The 14,493-nt window shown below is 38.8% G+C and overlaps 1 long non-coding RNA gene across 3 annotated transcripts in view; it reads right to left on the bottom strand.

Moving 5' to 3' along the window:
• LOC110137666 (uncharacterized) overlaps positions 1–14,493 on the bottom strand; it is a 133,887-nt gene that overhangs the window by 106,713 nt on the left and 12,681 nt on the right. For 2 of the 3 annotated variants that reach the window (XR_011490415.1, XR_011490416.1), the window contains exon 3: positions 3,616–8,343. This is a non-coding gene — a long non-coding RNA (uncharacterized lncRNA). The remainder of the gene's footprint in view (positions 1–3,615; positions 8,344–14,493) is intronic. The other variant, XR_011490417.1, reaches the window with a different exon arrangement.

Here is a 14,493-nt window from a genome sequence, read left to right on the forward strand (position 1 = left end):
AAAACAAGAAATACGTATTTTTGCCTGCACTGTGTGGCATAAAGGATCATAGTTCCCTAACCGGGTATCAAACCCATGCCCACGGCAGTGGAAGTGCAGTCTTAACCGCTGGGCCACTAGGGAAATCCCTAGAAACATTTATTATCTCTTTGTTTCTGTAATCAGGAATTTGAATGGAGCTTAACTGATCATTTCAACAGAGGAAATCTCAGGCTGTCAGGGTGCTCACTGGGGCTATACTGATCTGAAGCCTTGACTGGCCTGGAGAATCTCCTTTCAAGATGGTTCACTCAGATGGCTCTTGGGAAAATCCTTTTTGGTTATTGGCAGGATGCCTCAGCTCCTCAAACATGGACCTCTCCACAGGGCTACTTAAGTGTTTGGTTGACATGGCAGCTGGCCATGAGAAACCTGGGAGATAGCAAGAAGGAAACTAATGTCTTTTATCTATTTGACCACATTTTCTTCATAGGAAGTGAATCACTAAGTTCTGATAATAATCATGAAATGCCTTCACCTTTGCAAGGGGACTTGTCAAATAATTTAGACATATTTTAAAACAGCTGCAAAAGGTTTCCAAAATTTCCCCAGAAAGTCAACTATTCTTTCTTCTGTTTTCCCTGGTTATTTATGTTAGCTGTTTTGTAAAACATAATATATTGTCTAAAGAGTTCATCTGAAAAGATACCATGGGGCTTTAGTACATAAACATCAAACTTCTATTTTGCTATTTCCATATAAAGTCTTGGAAATCCCAAGACTTAGAAAATTAGATTAGTTAAAAAATAACACAGGGATAACTGGCTAGTCATCTGGCAAGAGAAAAGTGTAACTCTGTATTGTCCTTTATACAAAAATAAATTCCAAGTGAGTTTATGATTTTTAATTTTTAAATAAAACCATAAATGTATCAGGAAAATATGAACAGACATTTTTTATAATCTTGGAGTAGAAAGGCCCTTTGAAGAATGACATAAAAGCCCAAAGTCATAAGGAGGAAGAAACTGATAAAGATAACTACTTAAATAATAACACAGCTGTATAGAAGAAAAAAAGATTTAAACAAAAAGAAAACATGGAAAAGACAGAGAAATATCAGTAACATATGATAAACAAAGAATAATTTTCTTAATTAATATAGAGTTCCCTAGGGGCTCAAATGGCAAAGAATCCACCTGCAATGCAGGAGACCTGGGTTTGATCCCAGGGTCGGGAAGATCCCCTGGAGGAGGGCATGGCAACCACTCCAGTATTCTTGCCTGGAGAATCCCATGGACAGAGGAGCCTGGTAGGCTACAGTCCATGGGGTCACATAGAGTTGGATGCAACTGAGAGACTAACACTATTATAAGAAAAAATGTACAAATGAGCAAAAGGACTTCTGTTCCAAGAAAGCAGCGTACAGGCTACAATCTTGACACCCTGTAACAAATCCAAAAATACATAAAATAATTTTTAAATACTTATCTGCCCTTAAAAACACAAAGGAAATGCTCAGGGTACTACAACTATGATAAACCTTTGCATATGAGTTAGAATTAGATTTATTCGTGGATAACAGAGATCTAAAATAGCAGTAGCATAAGTGAGATTATATATGTGTGTGTATGTATGTTTTTGCATATATACAACACCTTATGGAAAAGCCTGAACAAACTTTTTGATCAACCCAATACATACATATACACATATACAAGCAAGATTATATCAGAGATCACACATATACAAGCGATGCACACACAGACACATTTCTCTCACATAAAAGCCCACGGGCAGAGCACAGAGACAGCAGGGCACTTCTACCAGTCTTCATTAAACTCACCATTCTGTCACACTGGTGTGTGGCTGTAATTCTTGTGGTCTCAGTTGTCAGCTAGATCTATAGTCTCGTCTCCATTCTTAGAAGCGTCCAAAAGGGAGCCACTGACTGAAGAAAGTTTCTAAAAACCACCACATGCATTTCTGCTTACATCCCACTGACTAGAACTTTGTAATAAGATCACATTTAAGCAAAAGTAGTTTGGGAATACAGTCTTCAATTTGTTCGTTCAGATACCCAACTAGAAATCAGGGATTCTATCTTGTGAGAGAAGAAGAATATATATTTGGAAATATGAGCAGCTTCTACATTCACTAAAAGTCAAAGATAACATAGAAAAAAATCTCAGTGTAAACATTTCTGAAAGTGAGAATTGAAGGACATGGAAACTGAGATCATCAGAACCAGTCTATAGAAAATGTCCATGAGCTCCTGGACTATGCCTTGAAGTTGCCTGGTTCTTTACCTTTCCATAATTTTCCATAATGACTCACTCTTTAGACTGTAACATATACTCCAGTATCAAACCAATGGATGATGATCTTTTTCTCTCCCTTAAATTAGCCAGAATCAGTTTCTGCTGCTCTCAACAAATATAATCTCAATCAATATATTTGAAGATATGTATTCCAAAAATTGCAGTCAAATGCACATGCATACACACACACACACACACACACACACACACACACACAATGGACATGTCTCTTGAGAAATAAAGGTGAGGTTGTGTAGTTCATTAGCAATCATCTATTTCAACAAAAAAAGGGGGCAGATTTCTCTTTATCTCATTCCATCCTTCTGATTATCACCTCAGGGATTCAATAGGGGTTCCAAAATATTTAAGACTAATTCATTTTGAGTTTCATGTTTTAATTGCAGATCCAATTATATTATTTCCCTCCTTAAAACTCTGGGATGAATGTCTATCACTTTTCTGGAAAAAGTCCAAACTCCTGATCATGACATGGAAATCTCTCTATAACCTGGCCACAGACTAATCCTCCTCCTCTTCTAGGTTAATCTGTGCAATCTCTCAGTCAATACAATTATTTACTGACAGCCTACTGTGCGCTAGCCACTGTTCTAGATGCCAGATATATAGTCAGGAATGATATTCAAAATATCTAGCTACTAGTATAAGAAGATACCAGCTGTAAACAAATGAAAAAGCTTTACCAATGTGTATTATCAGAATACCAACCTGAATGTATCAATAAATACATCGGAGCCTCTACCTGTAAAGAGTTACTTTCTTTGAATGGGAAGAGAGACAATAGATAAAACACTAAATAAGTTATTAAGAAAATTTCAAGTATAAGAGTATAATAAAGATAGAGAAAATGTCATCTAAGGAAGTGACATTTGAGGTGAGATGTGAATAAATAAGATGTAATAGGTTGAAATATGGCCCACACAAAAGGTATGTCCACGTCTTAACCCCCAGAACTTGTAAGCGTTGACTGTGTTTAGAAAAGGCAGCATTACGGATGTGATTAAGTGAGGACCTTGAGATAAGGAGATTATCCTGGGCTATCTAGGTGAGCACTAAATTCAATAACACTTGTCTTTGGATGGAGATTTGAGACAAAAAGAAAGAGACAGAGACATACAGAGGAGTGAGTGATATAAAGACCAAGGCAGAGACAGGAGTGATGCAGCTGCAAGTCAGGGAACGCTAACAGTCACCACAAGTTGCAAGAGGCAGACAGTGGATCTCTCCTGTCCTAGTCAACCCAGGTGGCCATAATAAAACACCACAGATTGGGCGGCTTAAACAACAGACATGTATTTACCAGAATTCTGGAGGCTGGGAAATCCAATATCAAGGAGTCGGCTGATTCACCTCCCCAGTAAGGGCTCTCTTCTTGGACTCCAAATGCCCACATTTTCAGAGTTTGTAGTAATTTGTTGCAGCAACCCTAGAAATCTAACATAGAAGGCAACTTTGGAGAATCTGAGAGAAGTATATTCTAGTCAAAATGAACAGCAAGTGAAAACTTCCAAGATCACCTATAGAAAATATACCACTAATCAAAGCTAATGAAAGAAGATTTGGGGGAAATATAACATGTCCGTAAACATGCCATTTTTCTCCAAGGTAATCTATAAATCCAATGCTGCTCCAATCAGTGTCCTCAAAAATTTCTCACTTAAGATTACACACTGATTTCAAAATTTATATGGAAGATCATAGCCAAAACAATTCTGAGAAATAAAGGACAAAAGGTGTAATATTTGCTTAACATATATTGTCTTATTACAAAGACACAGCAATTAAGAAAATGTGATATTGCTATAAGGATAAGCAGATCAAAAGAGCTTAATTTCAAAACCTAAAAATAGACCTGTATTTATACAAACATATAAATAACAACAACAATACACACACATATACTTGAAAAGTCCAACAAAGGTGGCATTTCAGTATAATCCTCCTTTCCTTCCTTAGTAAACAGTGCCCCAGGGAAGGTTCACAGAGGGAGTCTTCCTTCCCAGATACAAGCAGGAAGGGATGCCCTAGCTGAAGAGAATTTTTAAATGACAGTGAAGCTGACTGAAAGCTTGCCTGCTGTTTACTGCTACCATGTGCTGGCAAATTAATGTCAGTGCTGAAATACTCCTGCCCCAGTAGACCACTCCCCACTGCCCACCCCCTAAGTAGGTTGCTGCCATTTCACACTCTCCTCTCTTTGTAGACACAGCAATGGAATTTCTCAGTTCAGTTCAGTTCAGTTGCTCAGTCGTGTCCAACTCTTTCTGACCCCATGGACTGCAGCACACCAGGCCTCCCTGTCCATCGCCAACTCCCAGAGCTTGCTCAAACCCATGTCCATTGAGTCGGTGATGCCATCCAACCATCTCATCCTCTGTCGTACCCTTCTCCTCTTGCCTTCAATCTTTCCCAGCATCAGGGTCTTTTCAAATGAGTCAGCTCTTCACATCAGGTGGCCAAAGAATTGGAGTTTCAGCTTCAGCATCAATCCTTCCAATAAATATTCAGGACTGATCTCCTTTAGGATGGACTGGTTGGATCTCCTTGTGCGGGACTCTCAAGAGTCTTCTCCAACACCACAGTTCAAAAGCATCAATTCTTCACTGCTCAGCTTTCTTTATGGTCCAACTCTCACATCCATATATGACTACTAGAAAAACTACAGATGGTTTATTTTGACTAGATGGAGCTTTGTTGGCAAAGTAATGTCTCTGCTTTTTAATATGCTGTCTAGGTTAGTCATAACTTTCCTTCCAAGGAGTAAACGTCTTTTAATTTCATGGCTGCAGTCACCATCTGCAGTTTAATTTCTGACCCTGTTTAAATACAGCAGTCTGCCTGCTCTGCCTCTACCTGAAGTCGCACACAGACAAGCTAACAATTCCAGTTTAACGTTAGTGACTGCAAATCTCTAAAGGGCACTAAACACTAGTATTTTACTACACTTTCTTTGAATTCTTGCTTCTCCCACTATGCAAAATCACATCACACCTTTTTCTTTCTTCTCAAATCTACAGCTCCCCACCTCTGCCATTCTGCTCATTATCAGCTGATGACTGACTCATACTTCACTGAGCAAGTAGGACTGAGATGAGAATTTCCTCATCTTCTGCCATCAAATGTACCATCTCTAAGTCTGAAGTCTACCTTTCTGCCTCCTCTTCCGATAGGTAAGCTGCTCCTGCTCCTTAATGCTTCTCCACTGGTGCTTTGGGTCACATTCCAATCCCCATTTCAAGGACTTAAAGCACACTCTAACCTCCTGTCATTCAATTGATAATTTTAAATAATGAAAGGATGGTGATAGATGGATCAGTGCATCAGGTGATCGATGGATGAATCCATAAATGCAGAGAGAAAAAGAAAGATAGAATTACATTCCCATGATCATATCTCCTCAGAGCTGTAAGCCCTCCCCTCCTTTTTTGGTTCCTTTCCCAGTAATACCTTTCTATGTTGATCTCTAAAGTCATTCTCTTCACTTTCTCACTTCTTAGCTCATCATCAATTTGATCTAACTGGATCTGGTTACCACCATTCCACAAAAACTACTGTAAGCAAGATCACCAAAAATCTCCATCATATCCAACCAATGTGACTTCTGTTTTCCCAAACTCCCCACAGCGCTCAGCTACTTAGGACTCCGCTCTCCTTGAGACATTTCCTCCTCTTATAGAATCACATTGTCTGGCATCCTTCCTGCCTAACCAGCTGCTTGTTCTCAGCTCATCCACATTTTTTAGATACTACCTGTACACTTCATTCTCACAAATCTCCCTCTCCAAGCCCACCCTTCTTCCCTGAACTCTGAAAAGCACTTATCTCAGAACTGAACTCCTGATTCTCCCCCATCGAGGTTCATCTACCACGTTTACCTTATTAGCAAATGATACTAGAGCCCACCTAGCTACTCAAGCCAGAAACCTAACAGTTACTTTTTATTCTATTTTTCTCATACCCCATCAATAGCCGTAACTCCAAAACATATTTTAACTTGAACCATTTCATTCTGTGAAATAAAATTTGTATTTTATGGCAAGACAAGAAAAATGTAAACATAAAACTTCTTCTCTGTGGTCTCCTCTCTCCCCCCACTGCGCTTTGTGTATCTGCATTATGCATTGACCAGACCTCCCTCCTCCATCAGCAGGAATACCTGCTCAACCCTAAAGAGCAACAGTTTCTAGCATCAACAAGACAACTCCTTAAAAGGCAGAACTGCTTCTGATCTTGTAAGGGGTCACATGACCCACCAGGATGACACTTAGAGCTGGATTATATAAACTGTCAATAATACATCATTTGATATACAGACTTCTGTCTCGAAAAAAAGGAAGTAACTTAATTGTGCCTTGACTTCTAACTGACAGAACAGTTCTCAGAGCTTTCTGAGATGCTCTTCCTGGGTTATAATCCTCAAATTTGACTCAAATAAAATTTTCCATTTCTTTCTTAGATTGGCTAATTTTTCACTGACAATTACATTTCTTTATTGTCTAAGTCACCTTCACTTGGGCTACTAAAATCTCTTCCTGCTTGTCTACCCATCATTCTCTCACCCAAAATTCCATATTTCATTAAAAACAATAGCAGCCTTTTAAAAGTGCAAATCAGATGATGTTGTTCCCCTGCTGAAAACTCTCCAATGACTTTCCATTACACCTAAAATAAAATCCAAAACCCTCGCAGCAACCTGGAACCTCCTCCCTATTCTGTCCTGCTCACCTCCACCTGGGCAATCCCGTCTCATGCAGCCCTCTGCACCACTCAATACGCTTCAGCTATACTGACCTTTTTCTGGATGTGATCAAGACCCTTCTCCTTAAAGAAGTTCACATCCTAGTGTGCCTGGGTGGTCCAGGTTTTCATCTGTTATCCTGATGTCCTACCCACTGTGTATTTGTCCCAGATTTATCTTTTATTTTAAAGCCAAGGCCTATTAATAGTTACATTAAAATAAGCCAGGATAAGTTTAATAGATCTTCACTTTGTACTTTCAGTTACCACCCTGGGCTTGTCTACTAGTGTGTGAGACACATGAGAACTGAACTGAGTCCTTACTCTAGCAAACCGGTTACGCCTGAAAGTTGACCTCACTGAGGATCCTGTTTTCCAGACCCTTTACAAAGGAAAAGGCACAAATAACCAGTGTCATTTTCTAAAACAAATTGCATGGGGACAAGAGACCAGGGAGGGCGAACTCCTGCAGTCTCAGGTGGTAGCAGGAGATGTAGTAACTGTCTCTGCCTCTAGGATCTGAACACCAGAAAGAGACAAAGCTTCATCTCAAAGGGCTAATTCTGGTAGCAGCCAGTGGGGCACAACCTTGGATGATATCCTGTGGACCACTGGACTTGTTTGCAAGTCCAGCAGCATACTTCTCAGAGCTAACTGCTTCGCCGGGATTCAGAAAGTTGTAGAGGATCAGATGGGCAGCAGACCACCAAACAGTGACTGTGACCCATTTTTTGGTGCAAGTTTGGCTTTGGGGAGTGCTCTGTAGCTTCTTCTTGGTCCAGCCACTGAACTGGTTATCACTGGTTGTCATATAAAATCCATTTCCCTCACACATCACAATTCGATTGAGAAATGGTTCGTTCTTGTTACACAGAATAAGAGATTACTCTCAAAAATGACTATTTTTTGATTTGCAGTCAGCTCATGAGGCACCCTCTTATTGAGGTTTTTCACTTTTCCAATTTTCACCTTTCCAAGCAACCATAGAAAGGTCTAAGTTGAGTTACTGGGCAACTTCTCAAGGAGTTGTAAGAGGATCAGCTTCAGTGATTGCTCTCAGTTGGTCATTGTCAGCTTCCGATGGCTGGTCACTAAGTTCCTCATCATCAAGGCTCTCATCTCCTTTGCAAAACTTCTTGAAGCACCACAGCACTGTACGCTCATTAGCAGTTCCTGGGTCAAATCATTGTTGATGTTGTAAGCTGTCTCTGCTGCTTTATGACTGACTCATTTTTAACTCGAATAAGAAAACCGTTCGAATTTTCTTTTGGTCTAACATCATTTCCACAGTCTGAAATACATAGAAAATAAATAGCAAGTAATAATTCAATAGCAAAAACACAAATCAAGAAATGTGCATTAAAATGATATATAACATAACCACATTTATTTAAGAATGAATTCCAATATCAAATGGCAAAATGCAACAATGCAAAACCACAATTACTTTAGCACCAACCTAATAATACGTGCATTTTTTTCACTCTACTCTGGACCATTTAACTGAATAGCTGGGTCTCCAAAACATGTAATAAATCTGAGCCCACTCATTGCCTGCAAGATAACTCCTATAGAGCCTTGTACATTCTGGGTAAACAGTAGCTAATAGCTAGGATCACTGATTACCCAAAGAGTACCCAGACTATGTTATATGTTAGGATCTTAGAAGTTTCCAGGAAGTTATAGACCCTGATTTATACACTCTGAGAGCTTACATTCTACTTGGGTTATAACTGGAATACAGTGAATCTGAATGGCAACAAAAGTCAAAATGAAAGTAAGCTCAAAGTAAGTAATCCAACAATAAAGGCTGCAGGAGTTCAATGAAAGGGCATTATTTTAAGCTGGATAATATCTTTTGATGTAAAGATTAATGAGTTAATGATGGCATAGTTGGTCATGGACAGGGAGGCCTGGCATGCTGCGGTTCATGGAGTCGCAAAGATTCGGACGCGACTGAGTAACACAACTGAACTGATGGCAATAGGTTACAGAAATCTCAGTCAACAAAAAGTAATACTAACACATCCCAAAAAGAAGGTTGTAAGTATGGAGAACAAGTTGAGTATTTGCATTTATTTTCTTTTCCTCTAAAAATAAATAATTTACTGTTGTAAGGTCAATTAAAGTACATACTGGAAAAACAGAAGGAACTTAGAAAAAATAAGACGACCATCCACACAGCACCCACAATGCTACATGCACATCAGTAAACTGCTCTGGCACACAACCACACAGGACCAGAAGCTATATGACCAATATCTCAGAGTAATAAAACTTGGGGATGCTAATTTATACAAATCAAGCCTATAAGAGAGTAATTGCCCATGGACCACTTTACACAGAGGAATGTAACTTCAGCTCGTCTAAACTGTGCACTTTTGGACACACAGGGAAAGAAAATCTGCATATGAACTTGGTGAGGATGGACCCAGAACCATGGTAGGGCAGTGAATTTTATGATTTCTGCATGTTTGATGACATTAGACCTAAGGGCCTTACAGGTCCATCCTCTTAATAAGGAAGGAGTCACCAAACAGCCCCATAGCTGTTTGAACACCTAGAATGGGACTGGCTCACAGCTGACATTCAATGAATACTCACTGAATGACTGAATGAATAAAAGTTCCCCGAACAGTACTTTGATAATTGTTGCCAGACTTAACTTCCTCTTTTTCTACAATTTTTCCTGAAATGTTCTAAATTACATTATACCAATCAACATGCTTCTAATGATGTATATTAATACCTTTATCTCTTTATAGTCAAGATTCACAGGCTGGAAAGTCAGTTCTTTTAAAACAGGGTTACTCAAACTCCATGCTATTGATGTATTTAATCAGATAATTCTCTGCTGTGAAGAGCTATCCTCTACACTATAGACAGTTTAGCAGTATTGCTGGCCTCTACCCACTAATGCCAGTAGCTCAGACACATGCACGCGCGCACACACACTCACACACACATACCCACAGTCTCTCCTGTGTTTCCTATTGATATTTACCTATGTGATGCAAGATTATGTTTTGTTTCATGGTTTTGAGGTAGTTCATTGTAAAAAGACTAATGAAAAGAAAACTGGCTTGGGGTGGGGTAAAGCAGAATAGAAGGAGTTTGAGAGGAAATAACAGTTGCTAAGAACAGCTAAGGACTTCCCTGGTGGTTCAGACGGTAAAGCGTCTGCCTACCAAGCAGGAGAACCAGGTTTGATCCCTGGGTTGGGAAGATCCTCTGGAGAAGGAAATGGCAACCCACTCCAGTATTCCTGCCTGGAAAATCCCATGGACGGAGGAGTGTGGTGGGCTACAGTAGATAGGGTCGCAAAGAGTCGGACACGACTGAGCAACTTCACTTTCACTTTCAAGAACAGGTAAGTTCATCAGAAATGTCCCCAATGTCAAATATCCCCCGGGGACAAAATTAACAAGTTCTTTAAAGTAAGATCTCTCTCTTACCTATTAAGGACTAATTTCAGAATTTAACAGAGACTACTGAATCTTCACTGTTGTGTCTCTTGAGCTTCACCCTTCCCCCAGGTACTGCCCAGGCCACCAGACCATTACATAGATACACCACCTACAGTGGTAATTTCGAGGAAGAAGGAAAAGAAAATAACCTAGAAGGAAATTAAGTCCCTCACTTCCACCTACTCAATCCAAAAGCACTCAGCCCTCCATATCCGAGGGTTCCATATGCACAGATTCAACAGACCATGGACTAGAAATAGTTGGGGAAAAAATTTCCAGAAAGTTCCAAAAAGAAAACCTTGAATTTGTCAGTCAGCAACTATTTTCATAGCATTTACATTGTATTAGGTATTATAATAACCTAGAGATGATTCAGAGTATACAGGAGGGTGTGTACAGGTCATGTGCAAATGCTACATCACTTTATGTAAGGGCCTTGCACATCTTCAGATTTTGGAATGAGGATACAGGTAGGTTCATGAAACTAGTCCCCCCCCTACCCTGCAGGTATGAGGGATCACTGTAATGCCAAGGATCCTTGGAGACAGAGTGACAAGAATGCCATTCTGTCAGTTGAGTCTCATCACCACACTTTGTCAACTTCCACACAACACAAAACTTTGGGAAAAAATACAAGAATCAAGTAACCCCAAAAAGATGAAGTTTGACTACAATGACCATTCTCTCAACAAAGACTAGAGTGATTATCTCCAGCTTTCTTTAAAATCCAAACAATTTTGGCTTAGTTATTTGGAAGAATGAAAAACACTAAAGAATTTTGAAAAGTCAGAATTCTTGACTCACTGATCCTAAAAACAAATTTATGAAACAAATATAAGCAGTATAATATGACTTTTTACAATGTAAAGGGTTAGTCACTCAGTTATGTCTGACTGTTTGAGACCCATGGACTGTACCCCTCCAAACTTCTTGGTCCATGGAATTATCCAGGCAAGAATACTGGAGTGGGTTGCTATTCCCTTCTCTGGGAGATCTTCCCAAACCAGGGATTGAACCCAGGTCTCATACATTTCACATGGATTCTTTACCATCTGAATCACCAGAGAAATATGTCAAAAGCCTATTCATTTAAATAACCATCTTTTACAAATATAAAACAATATAGCCCATATTAAATACACAAGAAAGCAGAAATTGGTACATATGCCAAATACCACTTGAGGTAAAGATTATTTTATAACTGAGAGAACAGGTACCCAGACTAATTAAGCTGTCAAAGTCATAAATAATAGATTCAGGGTGCAAATCTTCGTTTTCCCAGCAACCCTACAGCACCTCCCTTGTGAGTGTAGGAGAGCAAAATCTGCCACCCCAAAACGTCTCATGTGGATTACTTTGAACTGAAAACAATTAACGCCCAGAAGACTGAAGAAGAAACTTTGACCTTTCCCATAACTGCCCCCAAAATCGTTTAGATGAAGGGTCTCTTCAGGAAGGGAGCTATCCCCCTAAATAACTACAGTAGGAACTAGGTGTATAGATATGGAGGAAGCTGGAAAAGTCTGTCAAAATTCCTATTTCCCAGACCTCTTCATGGCCCAGCAAATATTTATTCACCAAATATTTGTTTTTCTACCTCCATGGGCATTGCCTTCTTCCCTTCTGAAGTCCCAAACCACTACCCCCAACATCCTCTTTTTTTTTTTTTAGCTAAAGATGGTATTTAAAGGTGAGGGTCTCAGCCAGTTGAGGTAGTTATTCAGTTTTTGTTTCTGGATATCTCCCATTGTACATAGGTCATTACAATTTTGATTTTCTCTTGTTAATCTCTCTCTTGTCAACTCAATTGTTAGATGAGCCAGAAGAACCTAGAAGGGTACAGAAAACTTTCTTCCTGCCCAACATGAATATATCTTATTATTCTTTTTGTGACTTCATAAAAACCTTAATAACTACCATAACTCCTAGAGCACATGCCTAAATTGTTGACACAGCAAACACTGTTTGATCTAAAATATTTTAAAATACTATACAAATTTAAAGATAAACATTCTCAATGATTTGTTAAACTTTAATGTTAAGATTTTGTTGGTCTTAAAATATAAGAAAACAACGTACAAGACCAAGAAAAAAATTAAACACTTGGCCAGAATTTCTATTTAGTCATATGTTGGAGTGATTTAGCTACACGTAGTCAATTAAATCAAACATATGACCAAAACCTAATAAAATAACTATGTATAAGATATTAGCACACTTGAGACATGTTTAGTCCTATTCAAGAGGAGTGGAATGTTTTTAGGGGAGTGGAATGTTTCTCTGTGTGTGTTTTTCTTGACAATATAGGGACTTCAATCCCAAGTAAACTCCAGGAGACAGACGGTCTCTCCCCGCCTATGGACCAGGTCTCATAAAGTCACAAATATTTCTCTGTTTTAAAGTCAGACGTGGTATTTCAACAACTTTTTATTATACCTTAGAACTAGAAACAACTGCCTTCAGAGACATTTTCCCATTCATCCTGAATCTTTTATTTTGTCCTCAAATGACCAGTCAGGAAAATCAGAAGAGTTTAATGTGCCAAGAGTCACAACAACGCTGTTCGGATAAGCACTGGGAGCCAGGACGTGTCTAAAAAAAGCTTTGATTTATTTCAGGAGATCACTAAGAGAGACTCATTAGCTAAATTTTTCAGTCAATAAATGTGGTTTAAATATAAATGATAACATCAGTTCAACCTTCAGAACTTTTCCACTTCCAATTGCCTACAAGAAAACCACAGGCTACTTACACTTATCACTAGTAACCAACCTTTCTGCAAAAACTGCTCTTTCTGAAATACTTAAATAAAGAATAATAAAGGACAACAGTCAGAAATGTAAAGACTCACAATTTTTACCTTTGTTTTTTGCCTAGCACCCACTGAAAAACCCTTGAGCCTGATTGCACTTACAAGTAAAGTATGTCATTAATTTTGAGCAGAAGAAACAATTAGCACATAATCAGCTATCAATTATCCCAAGTCTAAGTCTCTCCTGGCTGGATCTATCTCATATTGTTTTGACTTATTTTTTCTAAGTAAGTGCTTAGAACCACGTATTATTTTTCACAAAGAGAAAAATACAAAAACTGTACTGACCGTATGTGACTAATGGTTAAGAAACAATTTTTTAAATGAAAAAAAAAAAAGTTGCAGTAAAATACATTGCTGATGTTATCAGGGTGATGACCTCACATAATGAGTTCAGAAGTATTCCTTCCTCTGCAATTTTTTGGAATAGTTTCAGAAGGATAGGTGTTTACTCTAAAAGGTAGAATTCACCTGTAAAGCCATCTGGTCTTAGATTTTTGTTCATTGAGAGTTTTTAAATTACTGATTTAATTTCAGTGCTGGGAATTGGTCTATTTGAATTTTCTATTTCTTCTTGGTTCAGTCTTATGAGGATCCTTCTAAGAATATGTCTGTTTCTTCAAAGTTGTCCATTTTATAGGTGCATAGTTACTATCGTGGTCTGGGCACGGGTTGGAAAAGAATTTCCAGACATGAAAGAGAATGAGAGGGAAATAGTTTATTAGAGTAGGAGATGCTGTTAGAACAGCGGGCCAGCTCAAGGGAGAACCAACACTGACCAGGGGTCCTTAGTCCACTTTTATACCCAGGGTACAAGGAGTGGGATAAGGATCTTGCAGGTCATTTGCTGATTGGATGAGGCACGTATACTGGGTTGGGGGAAGAATAAGGCAAATACCTTCTCCCTATGGGGTAGGAGGGGAGAAATCCATTAATTGTTACAACATGGGGGAGGGAAGGATGATAAGGGTCTGGTTTTTCTATTCTTGCATTCCAAGACCATCCTTGGTTTTACCTACTCTTTCATCCTCGGGTCACCACAGTTACTAACACTAGCCTCTTAGGATCTTTTATATCCTTCTAACTTCTTTTTTTTCATTTCTGATTTTATTGATTTGGGCACATTTTTTCTCAGTGAATTTGGCTAAATTATCAATTTTGT

The sequence above is a fragment of the Odocoileus virginianus genome, chromosome 11 (genome assembly GCF_023699985.2).
Source record: "Odocoileus virginianus isolate 20LAN1187 ecotype Illinois chromosome 11, Ovbor_1.2, whole genome shotgun sequence".
NCBI classification, from domain to species: Eukaryota; Metazoa; Chordata; class Mammalia; order Artiodactyla; family Cervidae; genus Odocoileus; species Odocoileus virginianus.